The following is a 20,618-nucleotide window of genomic DNA, read 5'->3' as shown; positions in this document are numbered from 1 at the left end:
ACTTTGATCAATTGTAATCAAACTTCAAATATTAACACTTAAGGCTATCAGTGGATATCAATAATAGACTTTTATAAATAGTTATCAACTTTTGAAAGGAAACTATCATATTTCCAAGATTAACATTTAAAGCTATAAGTGATAGAAGTCTATCAGTAAGAGGTCTATAAGTGACTATCTCTAATATTTACCTAACTCATATCACCAATATCATTAATATCATTCATTTTATTAATATATACCTAAGTCATATAACTGATATACAGATATCACTGATAGCTTCAATTAGTAGCTATCACTGATAACTTTTAGCAGTAAATATTGATAGACTTTCATCAAATGGAATAGACTTTTATATTATTAATATCAACATATATGAATATCACCTAATTTCTATCACCAATATCACTAATATCACTTATATCGTAGTTATCGATGATAGTTTCTATCATTGATAACATGCTATCAGAGATAACTTCTTTATTTCCTTTTTAACATTAAATAACATGTGATCGTTGATAGCTTCTATCACTGATAACATACTATTAGTGATAACTTCTAGGCCTTCCATTTACACTTTAGTTCGAGATTCAACTTTTATTAATTAAATTCACTAAGTTGGCTATTGATGATAGGCTTCTATAAGTGGATATTAGTTGTTGAAAAAATCATCAAAGATTAAGCTATCGATGATAGAAAATATTAGTGACTATCACCGATAGATTTTCATTAGTGACTATCAATTTTGAAAGACTAACACTCAAAGCTATCAGTGGCTATTATTGAGAAAGTTTTATCATGATTATCAATAATAGACTTTTATCACTAAGAGACTTACACCATTGATATGTACCTAAATTTGATATTACTAATACATGAGTATGACTGATATCTATCTAAGTTTTTCACTAATATCACTAATAATTGTTATCATCAATTCACAAATATAGTACACAAAAACACAAATATTTCAATTTTGTGATCTTCATTTTGGGCCATCTATGTCATTTTTTCAAATTTATTTTTGATGGACATCATACTCTTAAAGTCCTATAAAAAGAAAAAAAATTATTGGCTTGTTTGATATCATTCACATTTCTCATTTTTTGAGAAACAAACTTGTTTAATAACTATTCTCGTTTTTTATTTCAAACTTTTAAGAAATGTTTCTAAAAATGATGCAAATTTTTGGACTAAAAAAAGTAGTTTATTTTGAATTCGTTTTCATTTGCTATTTATATTTAATGTTTTGTTATAATAATAAAATTTGATGATTGGTTTGTTGAGATAAGTCACTTATGAATTGGATACGTTTAAGTCTTGAGTACGAAACTCAACGTCATAATTTTTATGAAAAAAAGAAACAAAAACCAGTTAAAGAAAAAAGAAGAAGCAAAAAGTGGATAAAGGAAAGATTTTTTTTTTTTTTTTTAAAAAAAGGAAGAAGCAAAAATCGGAGAAAGAAAAGAAAATAAAAAATAAAAAAAGAACATTAAAAAAAAAGTGTACAACAAGGTGTACAACAAGATATAAGGGAAGACAACACTTCTATATTTGTAAATATTTTAAATAGGTAATATAATTTTAGATTTTTTCTCTTATTTTTACTATCTATTTCAAATATCCTATTGAAAATTCAAAATTCCAATTCATTTTTCCTGTTATAGAGCGAAAAGATGCTGTGTGCTTCGCACGTGTTTCACTGTTGCCTACAGAATTTTGAGCTTTTATCAAAATAAAAGAGTTGTCAAATTCCGACTGTCGTTCCATGTGTTCAAGGCCTACGGACCATGGGCCGTCTCAAAGTATAAGCCCATTGGATATTAGGCTGGGCTTTCGAATAATCTTGACATCTGAGCTTCAAAGTCGAAGTCTATCCAACTCCCACTTGAAAGCCCAAAAACCCAGTTGACTTTTATTATTATTATTATTAGAAAAAAAAATATCCTTTTGGTCCATTAATATATGCTTGGTCCTAAAAATTTCAGTTGGCTCATTTAGTCAATTTTCCATAATAGATTTAAAACGTATCTCAACTAATAAATCTATTAAATTTAAACATAATATTGACTAAATGGTGATGTGGTAATATGAGTTGGAAAAAAATATTTTTTTAATCTTACTCTCCTTTCTCTCTTTTTCTTTTTCTCTCCTATTCGCTGTCTCTACTCCTTCTCTATTGTTCGGTTTGGATTTTGAGTGTTTAGGGCCAAGTTCTCTGTTACTTTACTACTGAATGCGTTGCAGGTCACCCCCAAAATTCCTGTTATGGAAACCAAAACAAGAGGAAAAGAAATTAAAAATCAGCGTGATGGTAATGGATTAATTAATCAATACCTAAAATGAATGAATCTGTTTCTGCATCTGCATTTAATTAATCTGCTTTTGCATTCTTCTGAAGAAGCCGATTCAATTTAATCGATATTTCTTTTCTTTTTCCATTTCCCCAATTCCTTGCTTAGGGTTTCTAAACGTTATTTGTTTAAATTATGACTTCTGTGTTTATTTAGTCTCCCGAAATTTTCAACTTTGTGATGTTTTTAAATATGCATAAATAGATACTGGATGTTTTGATAATTATTTGTTCTTTGATTTTTGAAAATTAAATTTATTAAATTTTTTATAGCTATTTGTTGTTTCTCCGAGAACCAGGATCAGCCCCTAAATCCAGACTCAATAAGAGAGAGGATGGTGAGGGAGAAGAGAGAGCAAGAGAGAGAAATAAGAGAGAAGAGAAAGATTAAAAAATATATATTTTTTCCAATCATATCACAACTAATCAATATCATGTTTAAATTTAATAAATTTATTAGTTAATGACCTTTTTTTTTAAACTTAATGACTAAATTAGCCAATTTAAAATTTTAAGGACCAAATGTAAATATTTTTGAAAATTTAAGGACCAAATGATATGTTTTCGTTATTATTATTAGTTATTTCTGTAAAAAATGACTAGCAGGATATTAAGAGAGGAGAGTGAAGAAATTGTTAGACATATTTAAATAATAATATGTTTAATTAAAGTAGGGTGACATTAGATTATTTTATTAGATTGGACTAGACCTTTAGGGCTATGGTCCCCAATATACCAAAACAATAAGTACTTGGTTTTTCTTGAATCCCATCTATGGAGAGATATCTTGAAGTTATTATTAGTTTTTCAATAGAATCTGGTATGCCATTATTCTTGACAATTTGACATGAATGATTCTAGGATTTATTTATTCAATATAGATTTAAAGTATTTATGCTAACAAATGGTATCAGAACATATTTTTCATGTTAGATTGTCAGTTTAATTTAATCGACCATTGATCTTAGACTCAATTCTTGTTAAAGTATTAAAAAAAATAATAACCCATAGTCAATTGGTGGAAGCACCGTTTTTGGGTTGTAGGTCTCACCGGCAAAGGGACGTCTTCGACGTCATGACGGCAAACACATTTGTGATAGAACACATTCTAAAGACCCAATTTAAAAATTACCCAAAAGGAGAATGTTTCTTTCGATTTTGGAAGATTCATTTGGGGGCAGGGGATTTATTTTCCATTTGAACTTTTAGTAGAATTTAATCTAACCGTCGGTGATTCCTAATTAGTTAGGAATTGATTGATAAATTGGTATGTAGTTGAGAATTTTTCTTGAATTGAAATCAGAATGTTGAATCTTTCAACAATTTGATTAATTGTCTTGAATTATTAATTTGAATTAGATGGATTTTATGTCAATTTTGTCATTATATAGTAATTCTAATTATTGTGTTCAATCCAAGTTTGATTTTTTAGGTTTTCAATTGGAAGCAATTGTTGTATGCTTATGTAGACATTTATCTTAAAGTTTGTGAATTTGAATCTAGAGTTTGATTGATGATTCAAGTTTAAATTAGATTAATCATACTGTGTTTTTAAATCTAAATTTGATTGATTTTGTGGTAAATTTAAATTTAAATTTAAATTTGATTGATATTTTAATGAATTTAAATTTAAATTTGATTGATAATATTTGACGATATTCACATATTTATGTTGTTTTAGTTGTATTATGTGTATGCAATTATTAAGTAAATATTGGTAAAGACTATTTGGTGTTCTTCCTCGTTTATTTTTGTACAATAATATTATTATATTATTGTGTCTTATATATTAGATTGAGTTGGTCAAAATAATATATTAACAAAGTAGCCTCTATTATCTAGATTAATTTAATTCTAAAATATAAGATGTGTATATCCATGAATTTATGCAGGTAATTATCGGCCCAAAGGAAGATAATTATTTGGCCAAATTATGGGTATACATGTGGTAATGAGTATGTGCAATTATAAGGATTTCTCATGTAAAAAGTAATCGGCCCAAAGAAAGACTATTTTTTGACAGAGTTAATTGTTAGTACTTTGATTACTACGTCGAGAGTAGGGTTGGCAAAATTCTCCACGAGGTCGGGTCCCCGCGGGGAATCCCCGGTTTGACCAGGGATGGGGTCGAACCAAGAAATTTTTTCGAGACCCATCCGGGGATGGGGCAGAGACGGGGATTTTCCCCGCCTCAACCCCGACTCCGACCCCAATTTTATATAGTTATATTTTTAATATTTTATAAATATATATTTATAATATATAAAATAACTTATTTATATGTATGTTTATAATGTACACTATAGACTTATAGTGTTGTAAGCCCAATATTGGATATATAAATTCTAAATTTAAGCCCAAAAGTCAAGTCCAAACTTAAAAATTTAAAAGAAAAAAAATGGGAAATCCCCGCGAGGATCTAATACGGGATTCCCCGCCCCCATCCCCGCCTTCAAATGGAGGGGATGGGGGCAGGGATGGGGAAAATTTTTTCCCACGGGGCCGGGGACGGGGGATCCTCCCCCACCCCGGCTCGGCCCCATTCCAACCCTAGTTGAGAGTACCATTTACAGTTGGCCTTTTTTACCCAAAGGTTGGACATCAATGTTGTGCTATGTATCTTGTTAAAGGGCCCACCACATATGTGAAATTATTTTGTTATATTTTAGTTGTGAGCATATGTTTTGTTGTTTATTGTTTTAGTTGGTCTTACTCAAATATTTGGAAATCTGAGTTCAATCCCTAAGTTGAATGGATCGAACTTCAAGATTTGGAAGGAAAGCCTAGAGATACTTCTCGGGTGTATGGATTTGACCTTGCATTAAGAACCGATAAACCTACTTCTACTGAAGAACAGCCAAATATGGCTAATATAGAGAAGTGGGAACAGTCAAATCGCATGTGTCTGATGATCATCAGGCACTCCATTCCAGAGTCTTTTCGGGGCTCTATCATAGAAAGTGAAAATACCAATAAGTTCCTTGCTCAAATTGAGAAATATTTTACCAAAAATGAGAAAGGGGAAGCAAGTAGTCTTTTGACTTCTTTAACTTCTATGAAGTATAAGGGTAATGGAAACATAAGGGAGTACATTATGGAAATGTCCAATCTCGTAGGTAAATTAAAGACACTTGATATCGAGATAAATGAAAATTTACTCGTGCATCTGGTACTTATCTCTCTTCCTACACAATTCACTGAGTTTAAGATAAGCTATAATACTCAAAAGGATAAATGGAGTATTAATGAGCTTATCTCACAACGTGTGCAAGAAGAAGATAAGATTATGAGAGAAAGAACAGAAAGTGCTCATTTGGCAATAGGCTCTCGTGATATGAAGAAAAGGAAATTTGTGGATGCTGCAGAAGGGACATCTCAGCAGAAAAAAAAAAAAAAAAAAAAAAAGAAATAAACTACTGAAAATCTTTGTTTTTTCTGTAAAAAAAAGGTCACTTAAAAAAGATTGTCCCAAGAATACCAAGTGGCGTGTAAAGAAGGGTAAACTTCTTACTTTGGTTTGTTCTGAAGTTAATTTAGCTTCTGTACCTACAGATACTTGGTGGATAGATTCTGGTGCTACTACTCACATAAGTATATCAATACAGAGTTGCCTGTGGAGCTGGCCGCCAAGTGATGCTGAAAGATTCATCTATATGAGTGATGGCAAAGAAGGCCCAGTTGAAGCTATTGGAAATTTTAGATTACTTTTAAAAACTGGTTGTTATTTGAATCTGAATGAGACTTTTGTTGTACCGTCATTTAGACGAAATTTAGTTTCTATTTCCAGTTTGGACAAATTTGGTTTTTCTTATTCTTTTGAAAATAATAAAGTTAGTCTTTTTCAAGATTCTAAGCTTATTAGTACCAATTCTTTAATTGATAGTCTATATATGCTTGATTCTTTTGCTTCATTTCACAAGATTCTGTTATCTAATTCATGTGGTACAAAGCGTAAATTAAATGAGAATTCTACTATGTTATGGCACAAGCGTTTAGGTCACATCTCTAAACAGAGAATTCAGAGACTTGTGTCAGATGGAATTCTTGATTCCCTTGATTTAAGCAACTTCAACGTTTGTATGGAATGTATTAAGGGAAAACAAACAAACATAAGAAAATTAGGTGCCAACAGATGCTCAGACGTCTTAGAACTAATACATATAGACATTTGTGGTCCATTCCCTACGGCCTCTTGAAATGGACAATAATATTTTATTACGTTCATAGACGATTATTCAAGATATGGTACCTGTATTTAATTCATGAGAAACCTCAATCTTTGGACATTTTCAAGTCTTTCAAAGCTGAAGTTGAACTTCAACTTGGAAAGAAAATTAAGGCTGTCAAATCTCATCATAGTGGTGAATATTACGGTAGATATGATGGATTAAGTGAACAATGTCCAGGACCCTTTGCTAAATACCTAGAGGAATGTGGAATCGTCCCGCAATACACTATGTCGGGCAAACCCAGCATAAATGGTGTAGCAGAAAGGCATAATAGAACATTTAAGGATATGGTAAGAAGTATGATTAGTCATTCTTCTCTACCAGAATCCTTCTAGGGTGAGGCATTAAAAACTGCAGCATATATCCTTAATAGGGTACCTAGTAAAGCAGTAGCCAAAACCCCTTATGAGCTGTGGATAGGAAAGAAGCCTAGTTTTAGGATCTTCACATCTGGGGTTGTCCAACTGAGGCTAGGACTTATAGGCCTAATGAAAGAAAATTGGACTCAAGAACTATTAGCTGCTATTTTGTTGGGTATTCTAAGCGCTCTCGGGGTTTTAAATTTTATGATCCCACTTTTAGATTATTGTATGAGACAGGAAATGCTAGATTCCTTGAGGATGTTGAGTTTGGGGGGAAGATAACATAAGGAAAGTTATCTTTGAAGAAGAATTGGTTTCTTTTCCTCAAGTGGTTATAAATGATGTTCAGGCTCCAATTCCTGACTTCATTATCGAACCAATTATAGAACAAGGCAACATTGAAGTCCCCGTTGTTGAACCTAAAGTTCAAACTCAACAACCTTAAGAAGTGCCACTAAGAAGATATACTAGAGAGAGAAGAAGTGCAATTTCAGATGATTTTATTGTGTTTCTTCAAGAACTTCAAGATGATGTGGGTGTAATGGAAGATGATCCAATCAACTTCCAACAAGCTTTACAAAGTTCTAACTCTCAAAAGTGGATAAGTACTATGAAAGAGGAAATAAAATCCATGAAAGACAATAATGTTTGGGAACTTGTCAAATTGCCATCAGGAGTGAAACTCATAGGTTGTAAATGGATATTTAAAACCAAAAGGGATTCATATGGTAATATCGAAAGATATAAGGCTCGTCTTGTTGCAAAGGATTTTACTCAAAAGGAAGACATTGATTATAAAGAGACTCTCTCCGGCTTCATTGAAAGACTCTTTTAGGGTAATCATGGCATTGATTGCTCACTTTGATTTAGAGCTACACCAGATGAATGTAAAAACTGTGTTTCTCAATGGGAACATTGATGAGATGATTTATATGGTGCAACCGAAAAACTTTGTGTCCAGTAATTCAAAGTCTATGGTGTGCAAATTGAAGAAATTCATCTACGGTCTCAAGCAAGCCTCTCGTCAATGGTATCACAAATTCCATGAAGTGATAACCTCATTTGGTTTTGAGGTGAACATAATGGAAAATTGTGTATACCACAAGTTCAGTGGGAGTAAATCAATCTTCTTAGTGTTATATGTCCTTGACATACTCATAGCAAGTAATGATGTAGGTTTATTGCATGACACTAAGAGATTTCTCAAAGGAATTTTGAGATGAAGGATCTTGGTGATGCTTCTTTTGTATTCGGAATTGAAATACTGCGAGATCGTTCTCAAGGAATTTTGAGATTGTCACAAAAGAACTACATTGAAAAGATTTTGAGTAGATTTGGCATGAAAGATTGTGCACTAGAAGATACCCCGATCGCTAAAGGTGATAAATTTCATTTAGGTCAATGCCCCAAGACCACACTCGAGACTAAGGAGATACAGAAGGTTCCCTATGAATCGGCCATTGGAAGTCTAATGTATGCTCAAGTATGTACGCGTCTAGATATTGTGTTCATAGTTGGAGTGTTAGGCAGATATTTAAGTAACCCAGGGATGGATCATTGGAAAGTAGCCAAACGGATTATGAGGTATTTACATAGAACAAAAGATTATATGCTCATTTATCGGAGATCAGAAGTTTTGGACATCATTGGGTATTCTGATTTTGATTATGCTGGTTGTCAAGACACTTTACGGTCCACTTCAGACTATATCTTCATGTTGGTTGGAGGAGTTGTATCTTGGAAAATTGTTAAACAAACACTTATGGCTTATTCTACTATGACTGTGGAGTTTATGGCATGTTATGAGACATCCAATCATGGAATATGGTTGCGAAATTCTGTCACTGGTCTGCGGATAGTGGTTGGCATAGAAAGACCACTAAAATTATTTTGTGACAATAAGTCGGCAGTGATGTATTCCAACAACAACAGAAGCAATACGAAATCAAAGCATATAGACGTGAAGTTTCTGGTGAGTTCAGAATGGTCAAATTTTGATAGAACACATAGAAACAAACTCTATGGTGGCAGATCCATTGACTAAAGGTTTATCACCTAAAGTTTTTCATGAGCATGTTGCTCACATGGGTATTAGTCACTTTTCTGATTCCATGGTTTAGTGGGAGTTTGTTATTGAGGATGTTCTTTGACCTTATTTTGTTTATTTTCTATATAGAATAAAGTTGATGGTTTATGTTTTATTATCTGAACTCGTTTATCATGCATATAGTTTAGCATAAAGTTTTTGAGAATGATCTCATTAAGAAATTTGGACCAGTTGGAAACAGGCATGATCTAGATCACTTTGCATGTAGTTTCCATACTATCCATCCATACTTAATCTATGTCATTGAATGTATTAGAATTTGTGATCAAGGAAGGTTTAGTTACAAGGGTAGTGACGAAAGCCGCTTGATTCCGTGCTAATACAGGAGATGGACCGGATTGAACTAAAGGGGAATTCCATTATTGAAATAACCTATTTATTTGCGCTTAAGGTTTATGTGATTTAATTATATCAGGTACACAGACATCGCCCAAGTGTGAGATTGTTAGACATATTTAAATAATAATATGTTTAATTAAAGTATAGTATGAGCTATGTATATGGATTAATAATTTGTCACATTGGGTTATTTTATTAGATTAGGCCTTATTATATGATCTAATTAATTAAGGCTCTAGATTCCTAATTGAGTATGGACTTAATGGGTAAAACCCATTCTTAGTTAATTAGGGTTTAATGGGAACCCTAATTGAACTAGTATATAAAGAGACTTTAGAGCTATGGTCCCCAATATACCAAAACAATAAGTACTCGGTCTTTCTTGAATCCCATCTATAGAGATATCCCATTAAGGGCATTCAAAGTTTTGGTTGAGGAAGACCATAGTCATCTATGGTCATCTTGAAGTTATCATTAGTTTCTCAATGGAATCCGATATGTTATTATTCTTGACAATTTGGCATGAATGATCCTAGGGTTTATTTATTCAATATAGATTTAAAGTATTTATGCTAACACAATTTTCTTCTCATTTTTACCTTTAGAAAAAGGTCACTTTGTTGATATATTTTCCTTTTCAAATTCAATATGCATTGTAATTTTTGTGATACCTTCCATCTATACTTTTGGGATATTTATGTATCTACTATCAAAATGAACCAATATAAACATTACTATATTTCACAGTTGCCTTCGCGACAAAAATTGTTCAATTTTACTATTGGTTTCACAAACCAAAAAAATATCTCCACATAATAACCATTAAGGGTGTATTTGATGCGTGATAAAAGTAGAGAGTTGAGTTGAGTTGTAATTATTATCTGGAGAGTTAAATTATTTGGGGAGTTAAATTGTTTGTGTTTGTTTGCAGAGTTGAGTTGAGTTGGTAATTATTGTTTGTATTTGTTGTGCAGAGTTGGGTTGAGTTGAGTTGGGGATCTAATGCAGTTTTTTTTTTAATGAGATTAGTTCTATTTTTTTCTGTTTGTTTTTTTATTTCATTCTTTTATTTTTTATTTTTATGTTTTGCTATTGTTGATTAATTTTCAAATATACACGTATTTTCTCAAATCATTTATGACATAAACTGGACAATCTCAATTTATTTCTCTATTTGTAGAACATGATAGATTATTTTTCACATATTCTTTTCAAAAACTGTAATAATTCTAATTCTCTTCAATCTGTAAAACATACCAACAAAATACATTTCATATTACTACTCAATTAATTGGTATATTGTTTGTTATATGTATATATATTGGATGTATGTATATATATTGAAGGTAATTATCCCAATTACTAATGAATTGGTATATTATATGTATCAATATGAAATCTTGCTAACTTAACATTATTATTTCACATATCATACAGTTTATTTTTATATGATATGGATAGTATATTTGGAATTGAAATTGTACATAAGATAATTACCTTTCATTTGATTATGATGGTGAGAATGTGATGTAGTATAGTAACATTTTTCATAAGATCACAAAAATAATATGAATCGACTGAACATGTGGCCATTTCCAAAAAAATTCACAAAATATATGTTCTTTTCGATAATTATAATATCCATGTCATAATAAAAACATGTCATGACGTATGAAAAAGTTATCATTCTTTTCGACATGACAGTCCATTGTCCATTTGTTGTTATCCAAAAGAACTATAGATAAAATACAGAGGTACTGGTTCAAATATCAGTGGTCAGTTTACATGTTTCTTCCTAGTAGACGGAGGCAGTACCTCTTCCATGCGTATTCTGGTACTGCAAGGAAGCAATCTGTCTTCTGAATGTCTGTGACAATGAGGTCAATAAGGGTGACCTGATCATCCTCATCCAGGCCATCAATGTTGTATATGGCATTTACTACTTCCTTCTAACGCCCGAACTCCAGCTCATACTTCTCCTTCTACCATGATGCAAGTCTACCCATGTGTATGTTATGCATTTCAACAGTCGATCTCATGATTCGATCATTTCAGCTTGGAATGGTGGCCTTTTTCTCTTGCTGCCTCGAGATGACCCGACAGGTACACTCGCTTTACCTGTAGATTTCTCTGCTGGCTTTTCATCTATTCCATCTTGATTTAATGGTGATTCTATCTGGTGAACCTCAGGTGTGTGGCAAAGGTGGCAGGTGTACAGTATTCACAATGGCCTCTACCCCCTTAGTTACCTTTGTCATTATGAGGTGGGTTTTGCACATTTGCCCAATTCTTTTGAATCCCGGCCCCACTAACCAATTAATTACGTTACAACCACTGAACAAACTTGGTTGGCTAACATGGTTCTTCAAACTCTCTGAATGCATTCGTTGCCATCACGATGGGTCCTCACTTGATTGTCTTACTATTTTGTCTTTCCCAAATACAGTGGAGAGGTCATCGTAATGTGGGAATGGCTTGTTCCACATCCCTTTCGCATTAGGATGACTTTGCATTGATACACATACACATTATTAATATTTATATTATAACACTTACCCGTACATTTTTTTTTTCTAGAATCTTACCCGAACCCAAAGATAAAAAATCTTCTTCTCGACCTGGACACATTTGAACTTCTTGTTCCAGCCGAAGATTGACTTAACATCTCTGATACTACATTGTATTGTTTCTTCAGACTCCTCACCTTGCACTTAATGGTGTTCTGATTCAGTATGCACCCGGGCACTTTCTCATGTAGAATTCGCTCCAAGTGTTATAGGTATCCTGGTCGAAACGTCCCATTGTCGGACCTCCAACCAGTCTCCACCAAATATAATAGGGCTTCCACCAACTTAGCATCCTCCACCTTCGACCATACGTGTTTACACCTCTTACCATTACCTGCCATTATGCTGCATGCATACGTTTGTTGAATGAAAAGATGCTATAAATTAAACACATGCACAAACGAAGGATAAACTGTTGAAATTATATGTTTCAATTTAACTTGTTCACACAGAGTCTTGGCATAAAAAATTTTCACAACATACTTGGAATGTTCCATATCAGTAGTAAAAGAAAAGTAAGCAATGAACATTGAATAATCCGGCTCTCTGCCATTGAGTAAACAATTCGACCACCAAGTCATCCCTGAACTTGGTTCATTCCTCCGATGATTCAACAAATCCAATATGATCCCCATCAAGACCAATTGATGCAGAATTCTCCTCATCGGGCACGTCAAGCATTACACCGATTCCCATCTCTCTTGTGATCAAGTTGTGAATAAGGCAACATGTAGTTATTGTTCGATATTAGATTTGTATTTAGTAGAATGATTTTCCCCTAAGAATAGCCCACCTTCCCTTTAGCAATTCAAACACTCGCTTGATAACGTTCCTTGCTGAAGAATGTTTCATGTTGAAAAATTCTCTTGCAGTTTTCGGTGCGATTCCTGCTCCACACCAATCGAAGAGATGGTATCGTTCCTCTCTGTATAACGCCAAGAATCCTTCAGCATTGAGGTATCCAGCATCACATAGGTAATAGTATCCTGTACACGTTTCGAAATGTCATTCCACATGTGTTGTGGCATGTACGCATGTTTAAATAATGTATACAGTTATTATAATACCGTTTGGAACCTTCGATCCGTACGTTGCGAAATCGCATCCCTAAGAACCCTTAAATTGACTGTAGACCCTTCCCACCCTAGCAAAATGAAGACGAACTTCCCATTTTGATCACACACCACAAGAACGTTTGTGGCAACCTCTCCCTTTCTCATCCTATATCGAGGTCGATCGACGACACTAACATTCACTTTAATGTATGTACCGTCTAACGCACCTAGACAATTCTGTTTCTCTCAAGTGATCAGAATGAATTAAAAAAATCTATGTTGCATGCATATTTATGACGTATTCATATATAAAAAATACTGAGTACTTTTTGTACTTGAAACCATTTCCATCTTCCATCGGTGCATGTATTTGTGATCGGTTCTGGTTTTCTCAACAAAACAGTGTGAAATTGTAAGACTTCCCTAAGAAATGTGTTGAAATATCTCGAAACCGTCTCACCGGACCTCGAAAAGTTTTTTGTGTACCATTCGATTCTTGACATCGTGTGCAAGAATGTGTAGGAATATCACAACCATCTCTTCGATGTCCACACATCTTGTTGGTTCCAAACAACCAGTCGACCGTAGCATATTACATAGAATCATAAAGGTACATCTATCCATTCGGGTACTTTCACGACATGCCAAGTCACTCTCATAAATGAGGCAAAAGAAGGTTAACTCCCTAATGCAGTGCCTAGCATATGCCGGTTATCTCTCTACCCTTCAGTAGTTGTTCAATAATGTGGTTAGTGTTATGAACAACTGTATTTGAGAGTGCGAAATAATTCTCATGATCAAAAAAGAGGTCCTCAACAGTATCCATCTTTATAGGGAAAGGGATACACAAGTTGTTCTTGAAAGGGTAAGGTATTTGGCGGATTATGTTTCATGATTAAGAAGGAATAGCAAACGATATCAAGCGTTGGTACTGGGCATATTGGGTTATAATTTAGTTTTATGGTGTTATTTCCCAATGTGCCTATAATAATCTAAAAATACATGTTTTCAAGGGTTTAGTGGGTTTTTTTCCCCTAAGGATAGGATTAAGGGTATTTTAGTTAAGTCTTTTTAAGGGCTTAGTGGGTTCATTATTATTTTTTCTCTTTCTTATTCTTCTTATTTTTTCCCCCTAGATTGGCTTATGAACAATTTGTATCAACTTCTAAAAACATTGTTTTCATACTCCTAGTTCCTAGGACAACAAATATTCACCGAAAGATGTGTTAAAATGATGTATATAGAACAAAATCTGCATTTTCCCATACTTTCAAAACTTGGTGAACCGATTGTATGCATATTGATGTGTAGTTTTTTTTTTAATTCTTATGTCATTGATTAGAAACTATATTTTTCAAAAATACATTGGTTATAATATTAATAACATCGTTTCATTACAATTACATAATTTAAAAAAGAACGTTAATTTTCAATTTTGATTGTGAAACGATAGTAAGACGTACTAAAATTAATCCTGAAACCAGCTTGATAATAACACACAAAAATGTATAGAATAGGTTCTTATTGAAGCTAGAAAAATAAATTGAAATGAACGTATTAGTAGATAAAAAAAATTATATAACAGTACTATTTCACCAATAATTCACCAAAAATTTGAGAAGTATCAGATTAAAAAATATAATGTTGCCAACAATTAATAAAAAAATATTTGAACTAGTATTCCCAAAAAAATGTGACCAACAATTAATAAATAATATATTTCCATAAAAAAAAAAAAGTCCCCAACTTTAGTAAAGAATGGAGATACTCCGAATGTCAAAATAACAAACCTCAAACTAATTAGGAATGATTTGTGCAATTAGTTTGGGCCCTACAAAATAATGATAGTTAGATTAGAAATAAAATAAAATAAATTGAACTAAGGAGTAACGAACAAAACACCAACATACTATATTAGAGAAGACGGTGGAGAAATATGAAAAGTGTGAGAGGGGAAGTCATCTGTAAATAAAAGAGGGAGAAAGAGAGTGGTTGTGGGAGGGAGTTGGGTGTATTTAAGTGCATCTAACCTCATTAATTAAAAAGTGAAATTAATTAAAATGAATGTCAACTCAAGTTTAAATAAAGTAAAGTAGACTATAGTTAGGTGATTTAGTCAGAGTAAATACAAATATGACAAATATGACAGTAGAATGAATTTTCATATAAAATAGTGAGGGTCTCAGATAGAATATAACATAAGATAGATCGGTCCTTGAAAGAAATCTAACAAAAATAATGAACCAAATCATCATATCAAATTTTTATAAAACTAAAAGGTAACCTGAAAACAATTTTAAATGAAATAGTAAAAATTATTTGTGTAATATAACACAAAAAATCTATTAAATTAGCTACCAAATTTGAAATGAAAATCAGATTAGGATGTATAAAGAAAAAATAGATGTAAACAAAGGACAAGATAAATATGAAAACATGAGGGAAGAAATCGAAAAATAGAACAAAAATCCGGAAAAAAAACAGTAGCAAAAAGAAAATGGAAGAAGAAAGAGGGACGACGAAATAAGAGATAAGATGAGGGAAGAAACCAAACCGTAGGAGAAGAGAGAAGATGATGGAAAAAACCGAACAGCGGGGTGTCAGAAGAAGAGAGAAGGAAAAATGGCGTAAAAAAACACCAGAGATTCCTGGAGGATTCCGCGTTGGATGAAAGGAACTGAGAAATTGTTAGCAATAGCAGCCACCACGGGGAAACTTTGGAAAGTGACGTTCCAAAGGTTTGACGATAAAAAAAAAAAAAAAAAAAATCAGATCTGGGGGAGAATTCAAACGGTGAAGAGACAAAGAAATGAAAATATTACTGGTTTTTAGGGTTAGTTTTGAGTGGGTAAAAAAAGTGGTTTTAATAACTCACAGTTCTTCTTTATGGGCTTAACAAACATGGGTAATAAATACCCACCCAACCCAATAACCTATACCCATTTATCAAACACCCCCTAAATATATATCGAGTGTTTATTTAACCCGTAAATATAAATAACTAAAAAACTCAATCCTTTAACAACATTCGCACTATTCAATTTCCCTTTGAAAGCAGTGTTATTCATATCTCTTTAACGCGTTTAATAATCGTAAAAATTCAAAATATACATTTTTGTTGTAAACAGCTGAACTCTCAGTCGACGATCAGGATAACTGCAAACGGTCAGGAAACGACAGTCAGACAAAGAATGGAACTTGCAAAATAAAAGCTCGTTATAGGTTGAGTCGCGGAGCTCGTAGGGTGACACATACAAACACTTTCCGAACGGAGGTCACTCTCAGGATGACACGAAACATCATATGAATCTCACGGTGTGAACTATGTGGAGACGTGGCAGTTGAAATATATTTATCATATATTTGATTTATATTCAAATGACTTCCTCTTATTCACCGGAATCAAGATTTATGCAAATACTTTTCGAATGGAGGTCACTCCAAGGGTAACACGAAGTATCGCTTAAATTTCGATTGTGAACTCTTAGGGACGTGAGAGCTAAAAATAACATATCGTATATGTTATTAATCCTCCACTAAAGTGTTCTAATAACTTTATCATATAAGTTATTAAACTTCCACTGAAGTGTTCTATTATTTGGGTAAATGTATACTTAGGTTCATTTCGGCTAAATAAACTACCCTAAGTCTATGTGGTTTATCCAAGTATAACGCTTCTAAATGGATTTTAAACCTATGATATCTAGGTGATAAACTGATTTATTACCTCACAACGCTCACTATACTTATAAAACCGGATAACAATGCTCAATTATTTGGCCATAATCTCCAGATAGGAGGTGTTCCGTAGACCATCAACTTAAGTACCTCCAGCCTTAGACAAGATTATATACCGGTTGAGTTTGTAACTGTGTTTTACAAGATGCCGACCTATTTTAACTTATTAAAATGGGTGATTAACTTACGTGAGCATGCAACTTATCTTTGTTATGAATTTCAATGTATAATCCAATTTCACAACTTATAAAAATTAGACATGCTCTTACATCCACAACACGCATCAAAGGCATTCAAATTTAATATAACAGTTATATTAAATAACAGAAACCCTAAACATGCATTCTATACATTATAACAGATTATAACATATACATAATGCATGTAACATGCTTCCTAAGGTGGGGTTTTAAATCTAAATGGCATAAAATATGCACAAACATATTTAAATTTAAATACAACATACATCATATGCATAATTGTTTTAAAAAAGTACTGATATGGTTCAACTTTGGCATCCTAAGCAAGCACAATAACTAAATTATTACAAAACTAGTCCAAAACAAGCTTCAAATGGTGTAGAATAGCTCGAACCGGCCCAAACCAGATCCGAACCGCTCGAACAGGACCTCCAAAACATCAAAATGGGTGGAACTTGTCCAAAGATAGTTAAACCAGACCAGATTGAGGCTGAACCAGACCAAAACTGAAGAAAACAAATCGAACCGGCCCTCCTCGCTCAGTCAAACCGGTTCCAAAGACTTGCTCTTCACTCGAAATATTGTTAGAAAACTTGAAATGTCGCTGGAAGCTTGAAAACTCAATTTTCGATGGAAATATCGCTCGAAATTCCATCAAAATCTTGCTCGAACTAGAAATCTCGCTTAAACTCGATTCAAAATCTCGCTCGAAATTCCATCAGAATCTCGTTCAAACTTGAAATCTCGCTTGGACTTTGATCAACATCTCGCTCAAAACAAAATCTCGCTACCTCGATCAAAATCTCACTTGAAATCGCGTTTGAATTATGAGCAGCGTTGCAACGCTCAAGGGCAGCGTTGCAATGTTGCCTGGACAGAAGCTCTCGATCTAGAAATCTGCAGCTCGGTCTTCTTCACTTCTTTCTTCAATTACAACTTAATTTCAACTCTAATGACTCAAAATAAATTATAGATTCTTGAGCACACATATAAGCTCATCAAACAAGAGCCAATTACAAATTTAACTTGGAAATCAAAGAGAAATCTAATGCCAAAGCTGAATTACATCCATATCAGTCCATAAACATGCGATATAAAAAATTCACCCACCAAAACTCAAATAAACGTTATTTGAGTGCTTAAATCACGCTCTGATACCAATTGATGGAATACCAAGCATACAACGAAAGCAAACAAAATCAATAAGTTCTCTAATTATATTTAATTTGAGTTCTAAAGCATGTTATTTTATAAATTCAAAAAAGGGTTTCAAGAATAACATACCTTTGATGATTCCTCCCAAATCCAAGTTGCTCTTCACTCCAAATCAGCTCCAAATCGATAGTGAACCAGAGATCTTTTCTACTATTCTTAGCCTTGAATTTGAGTGGTGGAACTCGAATTTGAGTAAATTTGTGAAGTGAAATTCTGGGTTTTGAGAGGAAGAAGAAGATAAACTAAAAACCGATTTTCCAGCTCCAATCTATCTCTCCTCCTTCGAAATTTAGTGCTTTTAATAACGGAATACATGCAAGCAACATCTCTTCAGCCCAATAGCTAGCAGCTGCTTGAAGATTTAATGAGATTTGTGTGTGATTGTAGGAAGAACACCTCCTACTTGAGGTATTTGTGGGCAAAACCCACATAATCCAACTTTTCCATTTTTTTTAAAAAAAATAAATTAATTCAAAAATTGATTTAATTAATTCATAATTAATCAAATATCAAAATTCTATTTCTTAAATTGAATTTAAAATTAGAAATTAATTAAACATATTTATTTAATTAATTAATTTAATATCAAATATCAAATTAATCACACATTAAATTTCAAACATGAATCTCATTCATGTAATTAATATTTATATCAATATTTAAATATTATAAGCTCTCCAATTTCGTTTAATTTCAATAAATTAAACGTTAAATGATTATATCAAATATAATTTATATAAACCCTAATTTGAATTTGAACTTATCCAAATTCAAACCCTAATTGTAATTTAAACACTTCAAATTGATATCATTCCAAATTCACTCAATTTAATAATTCAAGGTATTCATGTTTTACGAGCGGGTAGAGGGACCTTATGGACCTACAGATCATGAGCTCCAACGATTAAGATTAATTGGCTAAAATTCTTTAGACCAAATTAATTAGTATTCGTTAACTATCAAGCCACGCCACTATAGCTCGATAGTTGCGCTCTCCTCATTGTAGATATATTTGTGTCCACATGATTTAACCATAACTAGTAAGTCGACCCTTCACAGGTTGTTCGTAATAACGGTTGGTTAATATGTTGTTTTACCCCTGATATTACATCTTGTTTCTTAAGTTCCTACTGATCCTCTAATGAACAATTGGTTTATGATCTAATCACTAAACCGGATCCTTTTTAGGGCAGTGAGAGGGTGAGGCCCTTTGTTCAAGACCTGGATTCCGTACTTAAGAGAACAATCTTTCTCCTATCCCCAAATCGGATAGGCGTGAATTCCATCTTGCACCCTATGTCCCCAACTATCTACTTGGTCTTACCCCTGAAATGGGAGGCTTATTGAGCTGGCGTCGAGGATAATCCCAAATAGACACGAGTTCATAGTTAGCTCAAGATTAAGATTCAGTTACCTAGGTCATCTAAGTGAAATAGTCAGTCTTAAAAAGTAAACAACGTTTATACAGTAAGAATGACTTATTTCTTGGTCCGATCTTATGCAAACTCATTACATAAGACACCCTCACTCCTCATGTCAATACATGAATGAATTTGGATAACTTCATTTGTAGTATCTTTACAACAACTTGTAACAACTATAGAGTAGACCGCATCCAATAGTGCTACCAGAATAAGGTACCCAACCTTAATCATGTACTATAGACCATTTTAGCTATTTACTCGAACTTGATTCATCTCTATGTCTCTACATAAAATTCATGTATTCATATAATAACCATGGATCTTAGTTTATTGGATTTAGACTTTTATTAATGCAATTAATAGATTCAATACCTTTATTGAAGAAATGTTGAATAACATCTTTTTTGATAATAGATTATGTTTAGTTTTACAAACTGCAAGTTTTAGGACATAAAACCCAACATGCAAGGAATACTACCACGTTGTTCCCAGGATAAAACAACCCAAAAAAGAAAACCCGATCGGAAATGCACCGTTACCAAACTGGAACACACACCCTTCTGACTGAATGCTCAGAAAATGGAAGTGGGCAAAGAAAAAATAAGCAGAGGAGAGCGAATGGAATAGAAGAAGTGTTGTTCGACAAGACAATGGCAACACGTCCATCAAACCCACATTGGTGGGTCTCTTCACTCCCTCCAAAACATGGGTACCCCTTGAGGACTAAACCCATAATCCAAGATTGAAATACAAAAGGGAGACTTATTTTTCAAAATTTTTCAATGTATGATTATCCAACCAAAGATTGGTTTCCTTTTTGACTTTTTGAAAACAAATAAATTTTCAGCCTAACAATTTTTTATCTCCGATCACTAAAGTATGCATGTTCCTCACTAATCGTTAAGTATAAATCCAAAATATTTATCTCTGGACATTCAATAATAAAAATTTATTTACAAGGCGGCAGTCCCACCAAATAATTTCTCATTGACGCGCTTGCTTCAAGTTTGTGTGTATATATGTGGACTC

General features: G+C 33.1%; 1 pseudogene; it reads left to right on the top strand.

Moving 5' to 3' along the window:
• The first annotated feature begins 5,216 nt into the window (after nucleotides 1–5,216).
• The window catches only part of LOC150035286 (uncharacterized), a 51,720-nt pseudogene continuing 36,318 nt past the window's right edge, over nucleotides 5,217–20,618 (top strand).

The sequence above is a fragment of the Benincasa hispida genome, chromosome 7, assembly GCF_027475165.1.
Source record: "Benincasa hispida cultivar pf3 chromosome 7, pf3_genome.v1.1, whole genome shotgun sequence".
In the NCBI taxonomy this organism is placed as follows: domain Eukaryota; kingdom Viridiplantae; phylum Streptophyta; class Magnoliopsida; order Cucurbitales; family Cucurbitaceae; genus Benincasa; species Benincasa hispida.
This window is presented reverse-complemented; position numbering and strand designations above follow the sequence as displayed.